General features: G+C 38.0%; 1 protein-coding gene and 1 pseudogene across 15 annotated transcripts in view; one reads left to right on the top strand and one right to left on the bottom strand.

Annotated features, from left to right (window-relative positions):
* Window positions 1-22,057, top strand: part of PHACTR1 (phosphatase and actin regulator 1) — a 586,592-nt gene that overhangs the window by 379,656 nt on the left and 184,879 nt on the right. The window lies entirely within an intron of this gene.
* LOC116529786 lies at window positions 7,289-7,799 on the bottom strand (annotated as a pseudogene).

Here is a 22,057-nt window from a genome sequence, read left to right as displayed (position 1 = left end):
CTCTCTCTCTCTCTCTCTCTCTCTCTCTCTCTCTCTCTTCAAGACAGGGTTTTCCTCTCTCACCCAGGCTGAGGTGGAATGGTGCAATCATAATTCACTGAAGCCTTGAACTCCCAGGTTCAAGTGATTCTCCCTCCTCAGCCTCCCAAGTAGCTGGGGCCTCAGATGCATGCCACCACACCTGGCTCATTTATTTTTGTTTTTGTAGAGTCAGGGTCTCACTATGTTGCCCAGGCTGGTCTCAAACTCCTGGACTTAAGAGGTCAAGCAGTCCTCCTGCCTCAGCCTCCCAAAGTGCTGGGATTACAGATGTGAGCTACCACATGTGGCCAGCTATTTTTTTTAATTTTAGGTTAAAGTTAGCTAAAAAGATTTTCTATTTTAAGGTAAAAACGTATTACCTCTATTATACCTTTTTTTTTTTTTTTTTTTTTTTTTTTTTTTTTTTTTGAAACAGTCTTCCTTTGTCACCCAGGCTAAAGTACAGTGCCTTGATCTCGGCTCACTGCAACCTCCGACTTCTGGGTTCAAGCTATTCTCCTGCCTCAGCCTCCCAAATAGCTGAGATTACAGTTTCCCACCACCATGCCTGGCTAATTTTTGTATTTTTAGCGGAGGTGGGGTTTCACCATATTGGCCAGGCAGGTCTCGAGCTCCTGACCTCAAGTGATCTGCCTGCCTCAGCCTCCCAAAGTGCTGAGATTACAGGCGTGAGCCACTGCACTTATGACAAAGTAACTTTATGGTTAAGAGAAGGAAGCAGGAGATAGCTAAGGAGCCCAGGAAAGAGGCTGAAGGCGACAGAGATGGGAGGGTCAAGTTGATAGGTGTGTTTGAAGCACAAATATCTGCAATGTTTTGGTGCAGATGAGAGCATAAGATTATGTACGTTTGATTATTACCTATATATAATACTCTAATATAATACAAAATTTGAGAAAAATATGCAGCATTATTTCATCAGTCAACCTTTCTTTCTCCCTGTTATGAACTGAATGTGTGTTCCTGCAAATTCATACATGGAAACCCTTCCACCAGTGTGGCTGTATTTGGAAATGGTACCTCTAAGAAGTCATTAAGGCTACATGAGGTCAAAGCACGGCCCTGATGTGGAAAGATTAGATAAGAAGAGACACCAGAGATCTTGCTAACCTAGTGTCTCTCTCTCTCTTAACGAAGAGGTCATGTGAACACACAGCACGGTGGCTGCCACCTGCAAGCCAAGAGTAGAGGTCTCAGAATGAAACTATCTTGCCTGCAACTTGATCTTGGAATTCCCAGCCTCCAGAACTATGAGAAATAAATTTCTGTTGTTTAAGCTGCCTTATCTCTGGTGTTTTGTTACAGCAGCTTGAGCAGACTGATATGCTCTCTAGTTCCAATGTCACTCCTAAGAGAGGAAGCCCCGGTAGAAGATGTGACACTGTTAATGGCCTACTAATTTATCAAATAAGCAAAGAGAGAGCGTATTACTTTTCAGTGTGAGTGATTTAAATTTTGTGTCAATGGCAGTCTGCATCACCATCCTCAGCACTGACTTTGGTTCACTTTTGGGTGATGCTCTGCCAGGACTGCAGGATGCAAGTAAAATAGACGTGGTCTCTGCCCTGCCGAGTATTCTGTTGATTGCATTCTAGGTTTGATAGTTTCTGTTTTAACCAGAAATAAAGAGTGTGTTGTGGGATCCTCACACTATCTTAACTTTACTCTGGCATGACTAAATAGGAATAGGCAGACTCAAAACATAAATCTGCCCACAGCTGGAAGGTCATACAAAAATTGAAGTGAATGGAGGATGAAGGCAAAGAGTGAAGGAAAGACATGACCTTGAACTTTAGAGATATAATTGATTCTAAACTTTAAAGTGAATTATTTTGAATGTTTTTGTTGTTGTTGTTGTTGTTGTTGTTGTTGTTGTTTGGTTAGACCAGGCTTATAAAGCTTACTGGGTAACCTGTCAAGAGGAAGAACTGGGTTTTGACCCATTGGCTTATCACATCTCACGTTGTATGTGTTAAGTCATGTAAGTACAAGAAAACAAGTGGATAGGAACAATTGCAGCTTCTGAAACCCAAAAGGTAGCAGGGTGGTGCTTCTGATCTGTGTGCCATTTCTTTTAACTGTGTGCTTTCCAGTAGTTAAGAGTCTAAAATAATCGCAACTGGGAATAACCTCCTCCCCTGAGCTACCTGTTTTTTTTAACCACATCCCCACAAATGTTAACTTTTGAGATTTCAGTCAGTCTACAGCCTGTAGACAGCCTACAGAGGTTAAAATGAGAATCTTTACAATCACAGTTCCCCTCACCCCTCCTTTTTTAAACAACAGGTTTTCTGGATAGAAATCAAATGATAACTAAAGGAAATAAATTTGATCATTTCTTTTCCACCCCCTGGCGTTAGTTCTGGTATCCTAGGAGCCAAACAAGCGATTGGCTCATTCACAAACCTCTCTAAAGGCGCAAGAGAAATTCCTTCTCTGATTAGAGATTAAACCAGTGCTTCAGATCTTTCAAATGCACATGCTAATTAGAAATGGTTGGGCAGCCATAAAGGGCAAAGCTTCTTACATTTGTGTCTTCTTTTCTACTCTTTAAACTTGGGGATATCATAGTTGGGAAGCTTCTCAGGAAAGGAAATCAAGGGTTGGTGACACTGTAGGTGCAGATTAATATTAGTAATTATACTTGTGAGGCTGTGGACACTTGAAAAAGATGTCATTGTGTCCTGTAGGGACACTTGTTAGTGCGGAGACTGAGGATGTGATGAGACTCAGGGAATTGAAACTTGTGAAGAAACTCCAGTGGTCTTACTTTTCTGTTTGTCTTCAAAGCATTCTGATTTGGAAATGTCAGCATAGTGACAAATTTGTTTATTAAGCATAGCGTTTGCAAGTGTTATTTTTAAGGAAAGTCTCTATGTCTAGAGATGCCAGGAAAAATAACAAGATTGGATCTATTCTATGAATAGTTTCAAGAGGCGGGTAGCTTCTCCCTCCTGGTGACTTCTAGAATATACAAAGAACCTTTAATTGCATCTGTGTGTGATAAGAAAAAACAAAGGTGACATAGAAGGGCAGCATAATATAAGTTTTTAAATGTATAGTGAATAATTAATCTGATATTTAAAAAGAAGCAGACTCTAGCTCTGTTACTGTAAACATTAATAAGGTAGAGGAGAAATAATTAGAAACATAAATGCAAATTTAGACAAGTCTGGCTTACACTCTTGCTCCAGAAGAAAATTAACTCCTTCTAACCCACACAGTTATAGACAGGGTCAGTTCAAATTCCCTTGAGGATCTCCTGACATTCTAGCTAAGGAATACTATTTCTAGACCTCCAAATGGCCTACTGGTTTTATGTTTTCTATGGAAAATGGAAAGCATTGTGCTTACTTAAGGTGGATTTATTTCTTTAAAAACATTATTCTTGTGGATGCAAATCAATCCATGCCTTGGCCTCCTGCCCCCACCCCTCTCCACCTCCTGCCCCTAGTTCCACCAGCAGTAGTAAAAAGGAATGCTTGTATTCTAAAATAATTCATTGTGGTAATTTACTGTTGTTGTTACACTGGTCATGAGTGATTTATAGTAGTATTCTGACATTTCTTTTAAGAGCCGAGGAAAAGTTACTTTACTTTTGAGCCTTGCAAAGCCATTTAACTTCATGCAAGGAAACCAATTTAAAGCCGAAGAATGCCCCTCTTGCCCTGGCTAACCATCTAGCCTGGCACTGAGTAGTAAATAACCAGATTCCCATTCAACCATGGCACATGGCCCTGTTGCAAACTTGGCAGCCTCAATGGGGCCACCATACCACTTCAGCCATCCTATGTTTCTCTAGAACATTCACTTTCCCTTTGTCCCCAGAGGCTTATTCCTCCTGTAGCATCCCAAAGTCTCCTCCCTATCCCTCTTCAATTTCCTACTCCCATCCCCACTATATGACTTTTGCCTTAGGATCCTAATATAGAAAACAGCAGCCCTCAGACAGGAATGCCCCCAACTTCCCACCATCTAATCTGCCTTTCCTCTGTGTCGCTCCCCCTGCTGCAATAGAAGAAATGTCCCTCTACTTTCGAAAGAGCGGCATGGGTCCTGTTCTCCCACCTACCCAGAACCCCACTTCCTCTCCTCTCTCTCCCAGATGCCATTTTTCTTGTATTACTGGATCCTTCCTGTACTGATACTGGAGCACCTTCCATTTTAGAAGGCACTTCTTTGACTTTATATTTTCCTCTGGCTCCTAGTAGTTTCATCTTTCATCACAGAACTTCTCAAGTTGCTGCCTGCTTTACTGAAACTGCTCTCGTAAGGCCTCCACCTCCATGTTGCTACTGGAAAGATTTCCTCTGACTTAGCATCCCAGTTGTACAGTCTCTCCTATTTAGCCCTCTTCGCTTGGCTTCTGTTTCACTGTGCCTTCCTGCTTTTCCTTCTTTCTTCCTAGCTACTCCTCTGCCTCTCCCCAACATATACCTGTTAGATCCCTGTGGGCTTCATTCTGAGGCCTTTCCTTCAGGACTCCCTCTCTTGAGGATTTTCATCACACACTAGGCTTCAGGTATCATCTACCTGGTGATACAACCCAAGTTTATATTTCCAATATTTCCAACTGGATTTCCTTCCAAGCACCAGATTCCTACTTGATATCCCCAGACTGTGTTGTGAGGGCCTCAGATTGAATATGGCCAAAACTAAACTCAATATTCACTCCCCAGACCTGCTCCACCTTCTGTGTCTCCTTCCTCCATAAATGGCTTGACACCCACTCTTTCACTCAGGATGAAAACAGTGATTCTGAACACCTCCCTGTCTCCCACCTCTCACATCCAGTCAGCCTCTCAATCCTGCTGTTCTTAGCTCTTAATTACTTCTGGGATATGTTCGCTTTTTTCTAGTTCCACTGACATTTTCCTAGGCTATCCACTAAGGTCTCTTGCCTGGGTGCTCACAATAGCCTCTTATCATCTTCCTGTATCCACTTGGGCAACCTGCAATCAAGTCTCTGCCCTGTAGCCATGGTAATGGCATAAAAGCAAAAAACATGGTCGTATCATTTCCTCTTAAATACCCTTCTGTAACCGACAACACACAAAGTCCAGAGTCCTTGATGTGGCCCACGAGGCCCTGCCTGCATGCCTTCACCAGCCCCTGCCTGCTTCCCCAGCTTGGCCACACAGCCACCTTGATGGTCTATCTTTCCAGCTCTGTGGCCTCTGCATGTGACCTCCCAGTCTTCACCTGAATAAAGTCTTAGTTATCCCTTCCATCTCTGTCTAAATGTTAGTTGCTCAGACATCCTCTGAATTAAATCAGGCACTATTATCACCGTTGTTCTTCATGCCTTTCAGTGTTCCTCAAACTTTTCTCAATTCACCATCATATGTCTCCTCTTCTGATAATCTAACATTTGTCACCTCCAACAGACTGCAAGTTGTGAGCTGTCTGTTCAGTCTTAGATAGTCCTGGCATGTGGCAGATGCTCACTGATAGTATCTGTACATCCAGGAGTGAGTGAGGAATAGGAACATCTTCTGGAATGGACTCAATTCTCTGGTCACTCATACTGGCTCTTTTAGAGCCACTGGTGGTGGGACAGGCTCCCCTTCCCATGGGGTACAGCTTGCTTGTGAGGCAGGTGTTCGTGTTTCCCACCAAAAATCACTCCTAGTGGAGATACTTTGTGGGTATAGGTGTGGATGTATACCCTTTTACCTCTGAAGAGTGTTTAATCTTGAATGCTGAATGAACATGAAAGATAACTTAGGTAAGATCCAAACCTAACTACGTTGACCCAATAAAATGGCATTAACTTGGAATGTTTCAACAAGAGATATTAACACACACACACAGTTTTCAGCTTTCTTTTTGTCAAAATTGTTGATAGTTTGCTTGGTTTTTAAATTGAGAAACAAACAAGACACATTTAAAAATTAGTACCTGCCTTAGTCAAAGTCTTCTGTAATTTCTAAGCCTTATGGATGATGGTAAATCAGCCACGGTTGCTGATTTAATGTCACAACAAGGGCTAGTTTTAGTCTGCTTGATGGCATAATAATCAGCAATATTCAAACAAGCAAGTATTGAGTGTGTTATGAAACCCTCATGGGGAAGGACAGAATAACAATAAAACTAGAAAAGGAAGCTAAATACCGTAGGAAAATATCTAGTCCTCAGCCATAGCTAGGTTTATGGCTGAAGCCCCTACATTAAGCAAAAGATAGATTAGCAAGAAAAAGAACATACAAATTTATTTAATGTAAGTTGAATATAAGCTTTCAGGGATGAAGACCTCAAGAAACAGGTAAACTTGTGTATTTTTTATGCTTAGGTTTGATGAAGAAGTGGATAGTTACAGGGAAATATGATTGGGGGCAAAAGGGTCTGCAGTGATTTTTTTCTAGTACTTGCAAAAGAGAACTATTTATACATGTGTATAAACCCCAACCCTTTAACTTAATAAATTATCCCCCTGTAGTAGGTATGTCACAAAACTATGAAGACATACCCTTCAGTAAAGAACTGGAGAAAAAATTCTTTTTTAAACTCTCCACTCACTCGCCTCCAAAATTTTCTGTCTCCATACCTGAGTACCACACTGCTGCACGTTATATTTATTCAGTTATGCCTTTCTTACCTTGCAATGAAAGTCTTGCTATTTCCATCTCTTGGCTTCTTAAATTCACAAAGTGTGAGCTGACTGGATGGTTGTGTTTTAGCGTGATTGCCCTCATCAAATTGTGTGATTATGAACTTTAGGAAATCCTCTGTGGAGTTGAATTAATCAACAGGCATTTATTTAACTATGAATTAGAGGAAGGATTCTGCAGAATGTAAGACAATTGATGCTTGTGCCCTGTTTACACCTCCTCAGTTATTTAAGGAAGCTGAGATAATGCTGATAATAAGGAAAGGGTAAAGAAAAGAGGTGAGCAGGTGTTCCAGATTTCAATTTCAATGACTTGTGTAGGCTAGCTCCCAGATAGTAGTTTAGGGTGCATTAGAATTTTTTGGTTTTTTTTTTTTTTTTTTTGCAATACAACTGTATTTCTAACATTTTGTTTACACACAAAGAAGTATTTTGCTTAAAAATATGATTTACATATATACACACCCATACAGGGTAAATAACAAAATAATTCTAGCTAATTTCTATAGAGTTGGCATTTTAAGTCAGAGGGCTATTGATGAATAGATGTAGTTTATTAATTTTTTTCCTGTATTTCCTGAATTTTCCATATGGAACTTGTAGTATCTTTATAACAGGGAAAAAATGTTATTTAAAAAAAACACCCCATATACTTTCAAAGTAGACCAAATTCAAACTATTTACACTTACTCATTTTCATCTTCGTTGTCAAAAGAAAGGAGGCTACTGTTTTTTGTTTTTGTGAGTTCTTTTTGACTGAGTCCTGATTTGTTTCATCTTCATGTGCCTCCTTCTTTTTTGAGCTTGCTGTTAAACCTGAACATTTTTCATGTGAGGGGCGCTTGACTGGTTTTCAATATAGAATCCTTCCATCAGCTGAAGCTAGTTCTTCATCTGCTCTGGCAGCGTTTATTTCTGCTTTAATTTTCATGACTTCTTCAAGTGATAGGCCCCCTTTTTTCAAAACCACCACTTGAGGCTGTTCATCTTCTTTGTCACTGTGATCCCCATCTTCATCTGGGAGCTGAGGCTGGATTCTCTTGGTCTCTATGGTAGGCCCCTCCCTGTAGCCGACCCGTTCCTTGAAGCGAGCCAGGAACGCTGGTTCGGTTGGCCACACGTAAAATACCTGGTTCCGCTTGCTCATGGTAGCTCCGGGTAAAGACAAGTTCCGTGATGGATTGGCCTAGAATTTCTTAAAGATTCTGTTAAAACTGATGTTTCTGGGCTCAACTCCCCTAACCCTCCAGAGATCGTGGTTTAGTAAATCTTGAATAGGCCCATAAACTTTCCTTTTTATAAGTGTCTTAGTCCATTTTATGTTTTTATAACAGAATACCAGAATACCAGAGACCACAAGTAATTTATAATGAACAAAAAATGTATTTGGCTCATGGTTCTGGAGGCTGGGAGTTTCAAGAGCATGGTGCTAGCATCTGTTGAGGGCCTTCATGCTGTGTCAGCCCATGGTGAAAGGGCAAGTAAGGGCAAGAGCAAGAGAGGGCAGAACTCACTTCTATAACAATCCACTCTCACAATAACCACATCAGTCCATTTATGAGAGCAGAGTCCTCAAGACCTAATCACTTCTTATTAACTCCACTTCCCAAGACCATTGCAATAGGGATTGAGTTTCCAACACATGAACTTTGGGGAACACATTTAGACCATAACAGTATGCTTCCAGGTGATACAGCTATTGCTGGTCTGACCGCACCCTGAGCAGACTTGGTTTAGTCTAGCCGCAACAGGAGCAGCTGACTCACATGATTTCCCTGTACCACTTTTGCAATAAACCTGTATTATAAGAGAGGAAAGAATAGCTGAAGAAATATAGAAGAACTTTTAGTTATGTAACTCACAGTGATGTGATCAGAACATGGTGGATATGGTACTCAAAACAGTATATTTAGTGGTAGTCAGTGTTTCACCATTGGTACAAGCAGTATGTGGGCTGACCAGATGCAAAAATATGTTGCCAGAATCTGAGTAAGTAGGAAAGGACAAGACATTTCTGAAAATCTAAAAGGGAGCTTAACTTTTGCAATAAGAATGCCGATCACAAAGTCAATGGTACGTCTCAGTGGTGCTGCTCATAATCAGAGAAGAGCTGTTACCTCAGGGGAGACCCACCCATCCATGGACCGAGCCTCCTTGGGTAAATACAGATGCATAGAATACTGGGTTTCCGTAAAGCATGCTTGCTGCTCAAGAGTTAATACTACTAGGTCTCAAAGAAGTCTTGCTGGACATCCATTCTCTAGATACCCCAAAAATTCTCTGAAAAGGCTTTCCCCGCTAGCCAGAGGATGCTTGTCAAAATTTGACTAACTTAAACACTTGCTCTGCTTACTGACCCAGAGTTTCACCTCTGTAATTAGAATAGCACTTTTCTTTGTTTTCGCTGAGGGCAAAGGAGTTGCCAAGTATTTAGCAATCAGCATCTAACAAGCCCCATGGAAGGAACTATTGATTGGGCTGGAGGAAAAACAAGTACAATTAAGTTTCAGACTAATCATCCAAATTCAACATTGATCAAGTTGTCCTGGAGACTAATTAAAATCCCTCTCTTTGGCTCAGAGTAAGGGAGTTTCTGGGTTTTCGGAGGCCAACAGCCTTGTGAAAAACCACGGTTCTGAAATTTGGAATATTTTCTTACTCTCAAAGGACCAAAAACACAATAAAAATTGTGAATCCCCACAGTAGGTTTTGTAATTATAAATGAAAGGCAGGGAGAATTTGAGCATTTAACATCATAGCCGGTTCATTCACAGCAATTGCACTATGAATTATGCATATTTTTGTGTCAATTTTGGTGTGGTTTCTTTTGGCTTAGGAACGTTATAGAGCAAGCAAGCCTGTGGCCACGTCTGTTTTAGGTACCTAGGTAGACTGTGTGGCACCTCAAGAATGCACAAAATCACCTTGGGAGAAAAAAAAGGTTGCCATTGTTCCCGTTTCTGAATGTCTACATTTAGCAGTGGAAACTGTTCTTATTTTGAAAAGCTCACAAAACATCCTGGTGTGATAGCAGTGTATACTATTTTGAAAATATAGTTGATGTTGTATTATGTTATTCATATGCACATCATGCCTTTAAAAATAATCTCTAACGTGACAGACCCCCATTGCTTCCTTTATGGCCAGCCAACCTTGGGCCAAGAAGCCAGCTTGTAAAAGGAGTTCACAGCCTTTGCTTCATTATTTGTAGGGTGAGGCAGCCCAAACCGTCCTATTTTCTTTCTTGAACTTAAGAGGCTTAGTTTGCCTCAGCTTGAATGTGATTGGAATTCATTTTTATGATACCATCAAAACAAAAGAGAGAAATTTTTCTACTCATTTCCACCTGTTAAGGAGTGTCACCCATGTGTCTTGGAAACATTCTAAATAAATTACTTTGTCCTGTTGGAAAAAATGCCATGCTGTTAATTGCATTGCTTTTTTGGCAAGCACATTAATGTTGAGCAGTAGATATAATTGGAGGCATATTATAAATTAGAGATGAGATGACCACTCCTAAGCATGAGATCTCTAATAGCTTTGGATATAGGATGCTATCTGAATTCTTTTCCAAGGAGAAACAGGGGAGATGCTAAAAAATGCTGACTGTGGTTTGTTATTGTTGTGAGGATTTGCACATACTTTCAGTGGTGTTTGAATGGTGATTATGTTACTTTTGAAAAAAGAAATTTTCTTGAAATAACAGGTGTCAAAATTTTCAGGACTACTATAATTTCATTTATTTCCTAGTACATGCAGTCGCTTCTTGAGATGAGCTTTTCTCTTTCCAAAACAGAAAACACATATATAATTGTTAATATGGGATAGAAGTGTTTCTTTGTTCTGAACTTTTAATTTTGAATTCATTTAAAATTTACAGAAAAGTTGTGAAAATATCGCATAGCATCCTTATACCCTATACCTTGTGACCCGCTGTTGGCATTTGACAAAACCATAGTAAAGTCATCAAGAGCAGGATATTAACATTGGTGCCATATTATCAACTGCAGCATTCATTAAAATGTCACCTATTTTGGCCAGGTGCAGTGGCTCATGCCTGTAATCCCAGTACTTTGGGAAGCCAAGGTGGGCAGATCACTTGAGGTCAGGAATTCAAAACCAGCCTGGCCAACATGGTGAAACCCCATCTCTACTAAAAACACAAAAAATTAGCTGGGCATGGTGGCAGGCAACTATAGTCCCAGCTGCTCAGGTGGCTGAGGCAGGAGAATGGCTTGAACCCGGCAGGTGAAGGTTGCAGTGAGTTGAGATTGCACTACTGTACCCCAGCCTGGGTGACAGAGCAAGACTCCATCTAAAAATAAATAAATAAATAAAAACTAATGGAAATTTTTTTGAAAAGAATTTCGTCTATTTTTTTCCATTAAAGTTTGTTTTCTTTTCCGGATTCTATCCAGAACTTCAAATTGAATTTAGTTTATATTTCTCTTTCTCTTTAGCCTCCTTTAGTCTATAACAATTTATCAGTCTTTCTCTTTGATAAAAATATTTCCTTTAGCACCAAAGGAAAGGTACAAAAGAAAAAAAAATTCTTAAATGTTTTATGTATCTGGTGAAATATATATGCAAGATCATACCTATGTGTGTGTTGAGGGGCACATATAGTGATTGAACAGGAAGTATTTGAACTCCTTGTTTGCTTTAAGAGAAATATGACAGGGACCTTGCCAATATGTTAATGATATATGACATCTCTAATTTATCAAATTTTACTAATTCAGATTACTTGAAAAAAGCCACTAAAAACTAGGTTTTTTTTTTTTTTACAAGAGTCTGAATTGATTTTAAATTATATTTTGCAAATAGATCAAGTTTTATTCCATTAACTTAATAAAACTCTTAATTGATAGTCTTTCATTCTCATCGTTGCCTAGGAGATCCCACCGAATATATAATGCCAATTTAGAGTTAGCATGAGTATTAATTATATGTGGAAATGTCCACTTCAAAAAGTAATTTTGTTCCTTAAATAGTCTCCCTAAGAAGGATCTTATCTTCTTTTTTATTCCACTGTAAAAAAGTATTGGCTGCTGGGTGCAGTGGCTCATGCCTATAATCCCAGCACTGGAGGTCAGGAGTTCAAGACCAGCCTGGCCAAGATGGTGAAACCCATCTCAACTAAAAATGCACACAAAAAAATTAGCCAGGCATGGTGGCATGTGACTATAGTTTTGTTACTAGAAGATGATTTTGGAGAGCACTTGAACTATTTATAAACTAATCTCCTCTTAGTACATTAATCCTCTGTCCTTTTTCCAACACTACAGTCATGTGTATGCAAGAGGATTGTGAGCATAGCCTGGTAGATAAATGTGGCAGGAATTCTCAACACTTCACCTCTCCTTAAGAATGTCTATTGGGCCAATGTGATGGCTCACGCCTGTGATTCAACCATCTCAAGAGGCCAAGGAGGGAAGATTGCTTGAGCCCAGGAGTTTGAGACCAGTCTAGGCAACATAGGGAGACGTTGTCTTTACAGAAAAATTCTAAAAATTAGCTGAGCATGGTGGCACACACCTGTCGTCCCAGCTACTCTGGAGGCTGAGATGGGGGATCACTTGGGCCGAGGGGGTTGAGGCTGCAGTGAGCCATGGACATGCCACTGCACTCCACCCTGGGTGACAGAGTGAGACCTTGTCTCTGGTGTGTGTCTGGGGTGGGAGTGGGGGGAAGTATGCCTGTTAAATGGAGATACACATGCCCCAGTTCAAAAAGTTATTTTTTCCCCTTCAATTCTGTTTCAACACTTCTGGCACTGAGTATACGGCAGTTCAATTCTGACACTAACGATCCAGTTAGCACAAACCTCACAAGTTGTGGGGCATGGTTATGGCTCCTAACAATACTGCCCTTACTAAACATGCCGGCCACAGGTGGGGTTCCCAGACCACCCATGCTCCTGACTGACTGCCTACAAATCTAAGGCTTTCTACCTTTGGCTCTAATTCTCCAGGAGGACTCACAGAACTCAGGGAAGCACTTACGTCCAATTAAAGGAAAAAACTGAGACAAAATTAATGTATATAGAGAGTTTATTTGGGCCAACCTTGAGGATTGCAACAAGAAGCATAGATTCAAGTTGCTCTGAGTATAGACTCCATTAGCAGCAGTTACAAGTGAATTTTTAAAGAATAAAAAGGGGAATGGAGAGTGGGCTGATATCAAGTTGTTTGTCAGGAATCCTCACTGATTTATAGAAATAACATTGATTAGTGATTGGCTGTCTGTTGTTAAACTATAGGGTATGAGTTATAGTATCTGGTGCAGCATTATTGGTTAATTTGTAACTACTTGTGGCAATAGCAAACAGTTTTAGGAATGAATATATAGTTCAAGGAGGAAGTAGGATATGATTGCTGTGTTTCTATGGACTTGATGATTTAAAAGGTCTGTTTCCTCAGATAAAAGCTCTTTTCTCATTGACATTGTTTTCAGGCTATTCTGTATAAACGATTGTGTCGCCTGCAAATAAAGACTTATTTTTTCCTTTCCAATCTGGATTCCTTTTATTTTTTTATTTTTATCTTGCTTGATTGTGCTGGCTACCTAGGATAATTTTAAGGGCATTTTATAATACAGCACAGTGTTAAATAGAAGTAGTGAGAGGGGACATCCTTGCCCTGTTCCTGATCTTAGAGGAGAGTCATTCAGTCTTTCATAATTAACTATGAAGTTAGCTACAGGTTATTTGCAGGCTGTATTTATTTTTTATTCTTTTATGTTTAAAAAACAAGGTCTTGCTCTGTCATCCAGTCTGGAGTGCAATGATGCAGTCATAGCTCACTGCAGCCTTGACCTCCAGGCTCAAGCAATCTTCCCACCTCAGTCTCCTGAGTATCTGGGACCACAGGCATGTGCCACTATGCCTAGCTAATTATTTTATTTTATTTTATTTTTTGTAGAGATAGGATCTCACTTTGTTGCTCAGACTGCCTTTATTAAGTTAAGGAAATTTTTTCATCTCTAGTTTTCTTTAAAAGTCATGAATATTTTGAATATTGTCCAATTTTTTTTCATCTTTTGGGATGATCACATGATTTTTCTCCTTTTTTATATCAAAAAGACAAATTGCAGTTGAATGCCTTTTGAATGTTTTGCCAACCTTGCATTCCTGAGATAAATGTGAGTCGGTTTACATATTTCGGTTTATGCTGTATTACACTTTATATATTACTGGATTGAATTTGCTAATATTTTGTTAAGGATTTTCGTGTTTATGTTCATAAGAGATACTGGTCTGTAGTTTTCTTGTAATGTCTTTGTTAGGTTTTGTTAAGAGAGAAAAGTTGACATTATAAAATGAGTTAGGAAATCAATCTCTCTTTCTGTCTCTGTCTCTCTCTCTCTGTCTCTCTGTCTCTTTCCAGACAGTCTTGCTCTGTTGCCCAGGCTGGAGCACAGTGGTATACCCACAGCTCACTGCAGCCTTGACCTTTGAGGCTCAAGCAGTCCTCTGCCTCAGTCTTCTGATTAGCTGGGATTATGGGCACGGGCAACCATGCCTGACTAATTTTTAAAGTGGTAGAGACAGGGTCTCACTATGTTGCAAGGGCTCGGCTCAAACTCTAGGGCTCGGCTCAAACTCTGGGGCTCAAAGGATCCTCTCACCTTGGCCCCCCAAAGTGCTGGGATTATAGGTGTGAGCCACGGTGCTTGGTCTCTTTCTCTTTTTATCTAAATAAGTATGTGTAAATTTGTTATTTAATAAAAATATTCAGCAAAGGCAACATCTGGTCCTGGAGTTTTCTTTGTAGGAATGGTTTCAATTTCAAAGCCACTATCTTTAATAGATATAAAACTATTTCTCTCTTTCTTCTTATGTTACTTTTGATAATTTATGTCTTTTAAAGAGCCTATTCATCTCATGTTGTTGAACTTATTAACCAAAGGCTGTTCACAATATTCCATTATTATCCTTTTAATGTCTGTAGTAACTGTAGTGATGTTTCTTAGCTCATATTCCATTCCTGATACTCATAATTTTAAAAATTATCTTCTATTCATAATCAGTTTTCCTAGAGATCGTCACTTTTTCTCATCTTTCCAAAGAACCAGCCTTTAGTTTCATTTATTTTTCTTTCTCATTTCTTTATTTCCTTTCCCATTGATTTCCAGTCTTTATTTCCTTTCCCTCTATTTGAATTCAGTTTGGTTTTGCTTCTTCAGTTTCTTTAAAGTGGGAAGTTTGCATCATTGATTTTCTTTGTTATATAAGGATTTGAGGTTTTCAGATTTTCACTTAAAGTACTGCTTCAGCTGCATCTCATAAATTTGCTAATTTACATTTTCATTTATCCACTTCTGAATATTTTCTAATTTTTTATGATTTCTTCTTGGACTCACTGATTATGTATGCTAGTGTTATTTAATTTTGTAACATACAGCTATTTTTCAAATTTTTGGTTTTTGATCTCTAATTTAATTATAGTCATAGAACATATTTCTTGTGATTGCAGCCATTTTAAATTTAACTTGGTGAATGTTTTTAGGTGTCCTTGAAAAGAAGGTGTATGTTGCAGTTAGGGGTAAAGTTTCTGATAAATGACAGTTAGATCAAACTGGTTTAAAGTGTTCAAGCTTACCACGTCATTACTTGTTTTTGTCTACTTTTCTAGAAAATACTAAAAATGTATCAGTATAATATGGACTTTGTTTTTTCCTCCTGTCATACTGTTAGAATTTGAAAATACATTCATCAAAAACTGCTGTTTAGGATTATTATATATGTTGTCTTTAAAAATTAACTCATACCATTCCAGCTTCTTCCCGTTAGTGTCTAAATAGTGTATCTTTATTCCATTCTTTCACATTTTACCAATCTGTGTCTTTACATTTAAATTATGTTTGGTTTGTAGTAGATAGCATATAGTCATCAGGATTTTATTTTTGTGCAATTACCAATATGGTTGGATTTAATCTACCATTATGCTACTTATTTTCCATTTGTCTCATCCATTCTTTGTTCCTTTTCTCCCCACCTTTTGCCATCTTTTGATTTGAGTTTTATTTTTAGGTGGTTTTTTTTTTTTAACATTTTATGTACTCTATTTGCTTAGTAGCTCTATTCCTCTATTATTTTATTGATTGCTCTGGGATTTACTATATTCATCTTAATTTTATCGCAGTCTACCTTCAGATAATATTAGACTACTATGTGTGTAATATCAGTGACTTAAGATGGTAAACCTCCATTTTCCTCCTTGGTCCTTGTGCTATTGTGGAAATATACTTTATTTCAACATATAAACCTCACAATGCATTATTACTTTTTTATACAGCTGATTTTTATTTTTATGTAAATCTCAGTTTCATTTGATATTATTCAGCCCTAAAAAACTTCCTCTAATATGTCTTATAGTGCACATCTACTAATGATAAATTATGACTTTTATTTTTTATCTGAAAAATTCTTGATTTTACCTTAACTTTGTGGGATATTTTCTCTGAATATAGAATTATAGGTGATGTGTGTTATTTTTCTATAAATATAAAATTACTTATTCATTGCCTTCTGGATTACATTATTTCTAATAAGAAGTCAAAGATAAGAATTATCTTTTTTCACCTGTATCTAATAATTTTTTCTCTCTGGCTACTCTTAAAATTTTCTTCTTATTGCTAAATTGGAATAGTTTGATTAAGGTACACAATGGTGTCATTTTATTAATATTTGTCCTGCTTTAAGTTTGTTATGCTTTTTGGATATTTAGATTTATACTTAGGTAGCTTTTATCAACTTTTAAAAATTTTAACCATTAATTTTGCAAAAGTTTTCTGCTCCTCTTGGTCTTTCCTTTTCTTTTGGAATGAAAATTGTATGTATGTTATGACTCTTTATATTGTTTCAAAGATCACTTAGCCTCTGTTCAATTTTTTCAGAGAGAGAGAGAGAGAGAGAGAGAGAGAGAGAGAGTGTGTGTGTGTGTGTGTGTGTGTGTGTGTGTGTGTGTGTGTGTTTCAGTTTGGATAGTTTCTATTCCTGTGTCTTCAAGTTCACTGATCTTTTCTTTCATATTATCTAATCTGTTGATCTCATCCAGGGAAACCTTTAATTTTGGTACAGTATTTTTCAGTTTTAATATGTCTTTATTGATTTTTTTAAATATCTGAAACTTCTCTCAGTTTCTCTTATGTTGATATTTTACATTCTTGGGCATACATAAAACAGCTGTTTCGAAGTCCTCATTTGCAGATTTCGTTATCTATTATTTCTGCTTCTGTTTCTATGGACTGATTTTTTTTTTCCTGGTTATGGTTCACGTTTTCTTGTTTTTCTGTGTATCCAGTAGTTTTTTAATTAAATACAAAGCATTTATTTTAGTCCTGTATAAAGTGTTAAGTTTTTTTCTGGCTAGCAGTAATTTGCATGATCCCTCCAAAGCTGGTTTTTGCTTTGGATGGATGTAGGGTAGTTTTTTCCTCTGTGCATAGTTTAGCTCTTCTATGAAGGCATTCTGTGGTTTGTGCAGAATGCTGCAGGTGATCACTGAGTTTTCTTCACTTTTTATGGTCAGAATTTGAATGTCTTCAGCTTTCTGATAGTTTTTCTTTCCCCAACGGTTGTGATGTGCTCAACAGTTTTGAATCTCAGCTACAAACGCAGGAGGATTTCTGCAGTTCTGCTCTGTGCAGCACTCTCCTCTCTAGTACTCTGCTTCTCATTCCAGTTACCTTAGTCTCCTTGTGAACTACAAACTCCACCACTTCAACTCAGTAGGACTGCTAAGCTCTTTGGTATTCCCGTTCCTGTACCACAGACTGGAAAGTGTCTCCAGACAGAAACTGGGGAGATCATAGGGCTCACTTCATTTGTTTTCTTTTCTCACGTATCACAGAACTGCTCTGCATGTCTGAACTGTCTGAAAATAGTCGGCTTTTAAGTTTGTCCAGATTCCTACTTTTTACAGTTGAAGGTCAGATCTGGCTACTGTATCGTGGCTGGAAGCTGAAATTCTGTTCTTCCTGCAGAGTTTTGTGTCTTGGGTTGGTTTGTGATTTTTTTTTCTTCTTTCTCTTTCTTTTTAAATTTTAAGTATTTTCCATAATCTTCTGGAATTCTCATTTTAATGACTGGAGAATAGTCCTTTGAATGGATATACCACAGTTTATGTAAGAATCCCCCATAATTCAAATAAGAACATAGACTCTCAGTTACAGTGCATTAGTATTAATGTCAATTTTTGTTATATCCATAGGACAAAATGAAATTACTGTGTCAAAGAAAGTAGATATTTGATGAGCTCTTTGTACAAATTACCATATTGTCATCTAGATAGATTATTTTAAACTCAAAGTATCACTAAATGACAGTGTGCATAACACCATGATCTCATTAGTACTGGATATTCAAATTTTTAAAGTTTCCAATTTAAGTAAAAATGGGCATCTTGTCATTGTTGGAAGTTTATTTGGAACTCCATTTATTTTATTATTGCTATGCTTGAATTTGCATAGTGTCTTCTGGTTACTTGCATTTGTTAATTTAAATCCTGTCAAGTGAAAATATGTATGTGTTTCATAATATCAAATAGTAGAAAAAAAATCTTACAATGAAAACAGCCATTCCCTATCCCACACCTCATTATTTTAGTCCTATTGCTCAAAGAAAGCTTTTTTTTTTAGATTTCTAAGTTATGTATTATAATGCTACAATGTCAGTTATTAATTTGAGACGTTTACTTCCTACTCTTTTAGGTTAGACTTACTCCAACTCTCTATTTCTTCCCTAATCCTCTCAATATAGGTATACAGTTAAGTCAACAGTGAGTGTTCACATTACTGTGCCTGTGTAATGATAGTCTCTACAGAGCTAATAATCATCTCATTACAGGTCTCTTCTCACGTGTTTTTTTCCCTCCAGAAGTGTTTGTTTTTGTTTTCTTCCTGTAATATTTTCCTATGATTTTCTTTTTCAGCTCTAGGATATTTATTCAATGCCTTCATATTTTTTAACTGTTAAGTTCTGGGTATATGCACAGGTTTGTTATATAGGTAAACTTGTGTCATGGGGGTTCTTCATATAGATTATTTCATCACCCAGGTATTAAGCCTAGTACTTGGTAGTTACTTTTCCTGATCCTCTTCTCCCTTCCCCATCCTCCAGCTTCCAATAGGCCCCAGTGTGTGTTGCTCCCCTCTACATGTCCATATATTCTCATCATTTAGCTCCCACTTATTAGTAAGAACATGCAGTATTTGGTTTTCAGTTCCTGCATTTGTTTGCTAAGGATAATGGTCTCCACTTCCATCCATGTGCCTGCAAAGGACATGATCTCATTCTTTTTTTATGGCTGCATCGTATTCCATGATATATATGTACCACGTTTTTTATCTAGTCTGTCACTGATGAGCATTTAAGTTGATGCGATGTCTTTGCTATTGTGAATAGTACTGCAATGAACATATGTGTACATGTGTCTTAAAATAAGATGATTTAAATTCCTTTAGGTCTACACCCACTAATGGGATTGCTGGGTTAAATGGTAGTTCTGATCTTAGATCTTTGAGTAATTGCCACACTGTCTCCCACAATGGTTGAGCTATTAAATAATTTACATTCCCACCAGCAGTATATATGTTTCATTTTCTCTGCAACTTCACCAGCATCTGTTATTTTTCGACTTTTTAATGATAGTCTGACTGGTGTGAGATGGCATCTCATTGTGGTTTTGATTTGCATTTTTCTAATGATCAATGATGTTGAGCTTTTTCCTATGAAAAATATGTTGGCCACTTGTCATTTTTTGAAGTGTCTTTTCATGCTCTTTGTCCACTTTTTAATTTTTTCTTGTAAATTTGTTTCTTATAGATACTGAATATTAGATCTTTGTCAGATGCATAGTTGCAAAAATTTTCTCCCATTCTGTAGGTTTTCTGTTTACTCTGTTGATAGTTTCTTTTGCCGTGTAGAAGCTCTTAAGTATAATTAGATCATTATAGTGTAAAAGCCCAGGAGTTCAAGACCAGCCTAGCCAATATAACAAGAACCCCATCTCAAAAAAAAAAATAAGAAAAAATTAACTGGGCAATGTGCCATGTATTGGTAGTCCCAGCTACTCAGGAGGCTGAAGGGTAAGAATCACTTGAGTCCGAGAGTTTGAGGTTGCAGTGAACTATGATTGTGTCACTGCACTCCAGCCTGGGTGGCAGAGCAAGATCCTGTCTCAATACAAAACAAAAAAACTTAGATGAAATAAATTTTTAGTTAAAGATAACTGGTCAAAACTGATCCAAGAAGAAATAGGAACCTGAGTAAGTCTGCAACCATTAAATAAATTGAATCATTAGGTAGAATTATTTCAAGGGAGAATACATCAAAGGTTTTAAACCAAGTTTTACCAGACTTCCAAGAAACAGATCATTAGAGTTTTAACCAGCCTGTTGCAGAGAAAGGAAAAGCAAGGGAGGCACCCTACCTCATTCCATTAGACTCAATTAATAATTCACATTAACAAAAGAGAAACTAGTAGATCATTGTAGACACAGAAAAAATATATTACAGAATTTAACACTTGCTCATGATTAACAACCAATACAGCAGAAGTTGAAAGGAAGATTCCTTATCTTAATAAAAGGTTCTGATAACAATAAAAACAAAACCAGATACCACACAAAATGGGAGCAAGCATCTTTTTTAGCGCTTTTCAGCATTTAAAACGAGACAAGGCTGCCATCTAATCAGGCTTCTATCTCACCAATGTACCATTGGCTCTGGCCAGTGTAATAAGTCAAGAAAACTATTTTAAAATGATGAGGACTGGAAAGGAAGGAACAAACTACTCTTATTTCAGACTGTTGATAGTTCTAAGACTAAAGTTGTAGGCCAGTTATTAGAAATATTGAAAGTATTGAGCAAGGTAACTTGCAAGTATCAAAAACCAGGTTCCAACTGGAGAAAACGCAATAAAACTATGTTAATTTTGGAAACATAAAATACTTAGAAAATCCAAAAAGAAAATATAAAGGTCTGCAAAAATACTTCACTGACAGCCATGCACAGGGAAGACTGCTGAGCCTATAAAAGTAGGTGAATGAATGAATGAATGAATGAAGCTAGTGCTGCTTCATTTGTAGCTTCCCTGCTCCCCAGTTCCCAGACTCCCAGAAGCAGACTCACTCTGATGGCTTTACTTTGCCCCTCTCTCCACTGCCAAGACCTGCTCCAGCTGCTCTCACTAGTTGGCTCAAGATCAGAAAAGAATACAGTTTTTTCTTTGTTTCTAAAAATTCCATGTTCCCTTGAGCCTTCTCAGAGTTTCAGTCTCTGGAGTGGAAAGAGAAGTCATCTGGTTTGAGTTCATCCCTAGAACTCATATTCTTGGTATATCTCCAGGAATAATGGGGGGTTTCTCCACGTTCAAGGTGATCCTATCTGCCTTGACCTGCCCAAATGAGTTAAACCTCCTTTCCCCCAGGGAAATGTTCTTCTATTAGAGGATGAGAGCTTCAACATAGCATAAATGTAAGGTGACAAATATACATATATACCATGTAATAAGTTAAATTTCAAAACAATTAGGAATCAACAGATTTAGAATTAAAATGTAATTCCTCTAGCTCAGCAGTTCTTAATCCATGGCATCTTTGCCACCTACTCCCCAGCCCCTTCAGACATTTGGCAGTGTCTGGAGGTACTACTTGTTGTCGCTACTTGTAGGGGATGTGCTACTGGCAAATAGTAAATAGAGTCAGGAGTACTGCTCAACAGCCTACAGTACGTGGGAGAAACCTGACCCCCAACAACAAAGGAATATCTGGCCCAAAATGTCAATAGTACTGAGACTGAATAGCCCTGCTTTAAAAGTTATAAATCTAAACCATCATCACAATAATAATGCACATTTATTGACACAGTGCTAAGTAAACTGCATATATATCCTCACAAAGCTATTCTTATACCTATTTTACATATAAGAAAACAGCTTTAAGGAGGTTTTAAAAATTATGTAAGGTCACTTAGTGACTGATGCATGAAGCTGGAATTCAAACTGGCCTGACTTCAGGGCCAGAAATTTTAGCTAGGCTAAACTGTCTCCCAAGTTTGGGCCAATGCCCTCATTTTATAGATAAGAGAACGGTATGAGATCTTAACGTAGGTTTGTTTCCCTTTCTGTCCTTACAGTTAAATGCTGTGATGACTTGGGACGGGCTTAGCCCAGAATTGTTTTTACACTTCCAGAGAACTGTTTTGTTGAAGACTTGCGTATCTCTTATTTTACTGCAATCCAACTCAACATAAAATGACCAACCTACAGCTACACATTACCTTCAGGAAGAACTGAGAAAAAACCCTCCCCTCAAACCTTCAACACACTCCCACACACTCTCACTCTCTCTTTCTCTCTCTCTCTCTCTCTCTCTCTCTTTCTCTCACACACACACACA

The sequence above is a fragment of the Sapajus apella genome, unplaced genomic scaffold (genome assembly GCF_009761245.1).
Source record: "Sapajus apella isolate SASKATOON/1434 unplaced genomic scaffold, GSC_monkey_1.0 scaffold63, whole genome shotgun sequence".
Lineage (NCBI taxonomy): Eukaryota > Metazoa > Chordata > Mammalia > Primates > Cebidae > Sapajus > Sapajus apella.
Note: the sequence above shows the minus strand (reverse complement) of the source record. Positions and strands in the feature narration are given on the sequence as shown.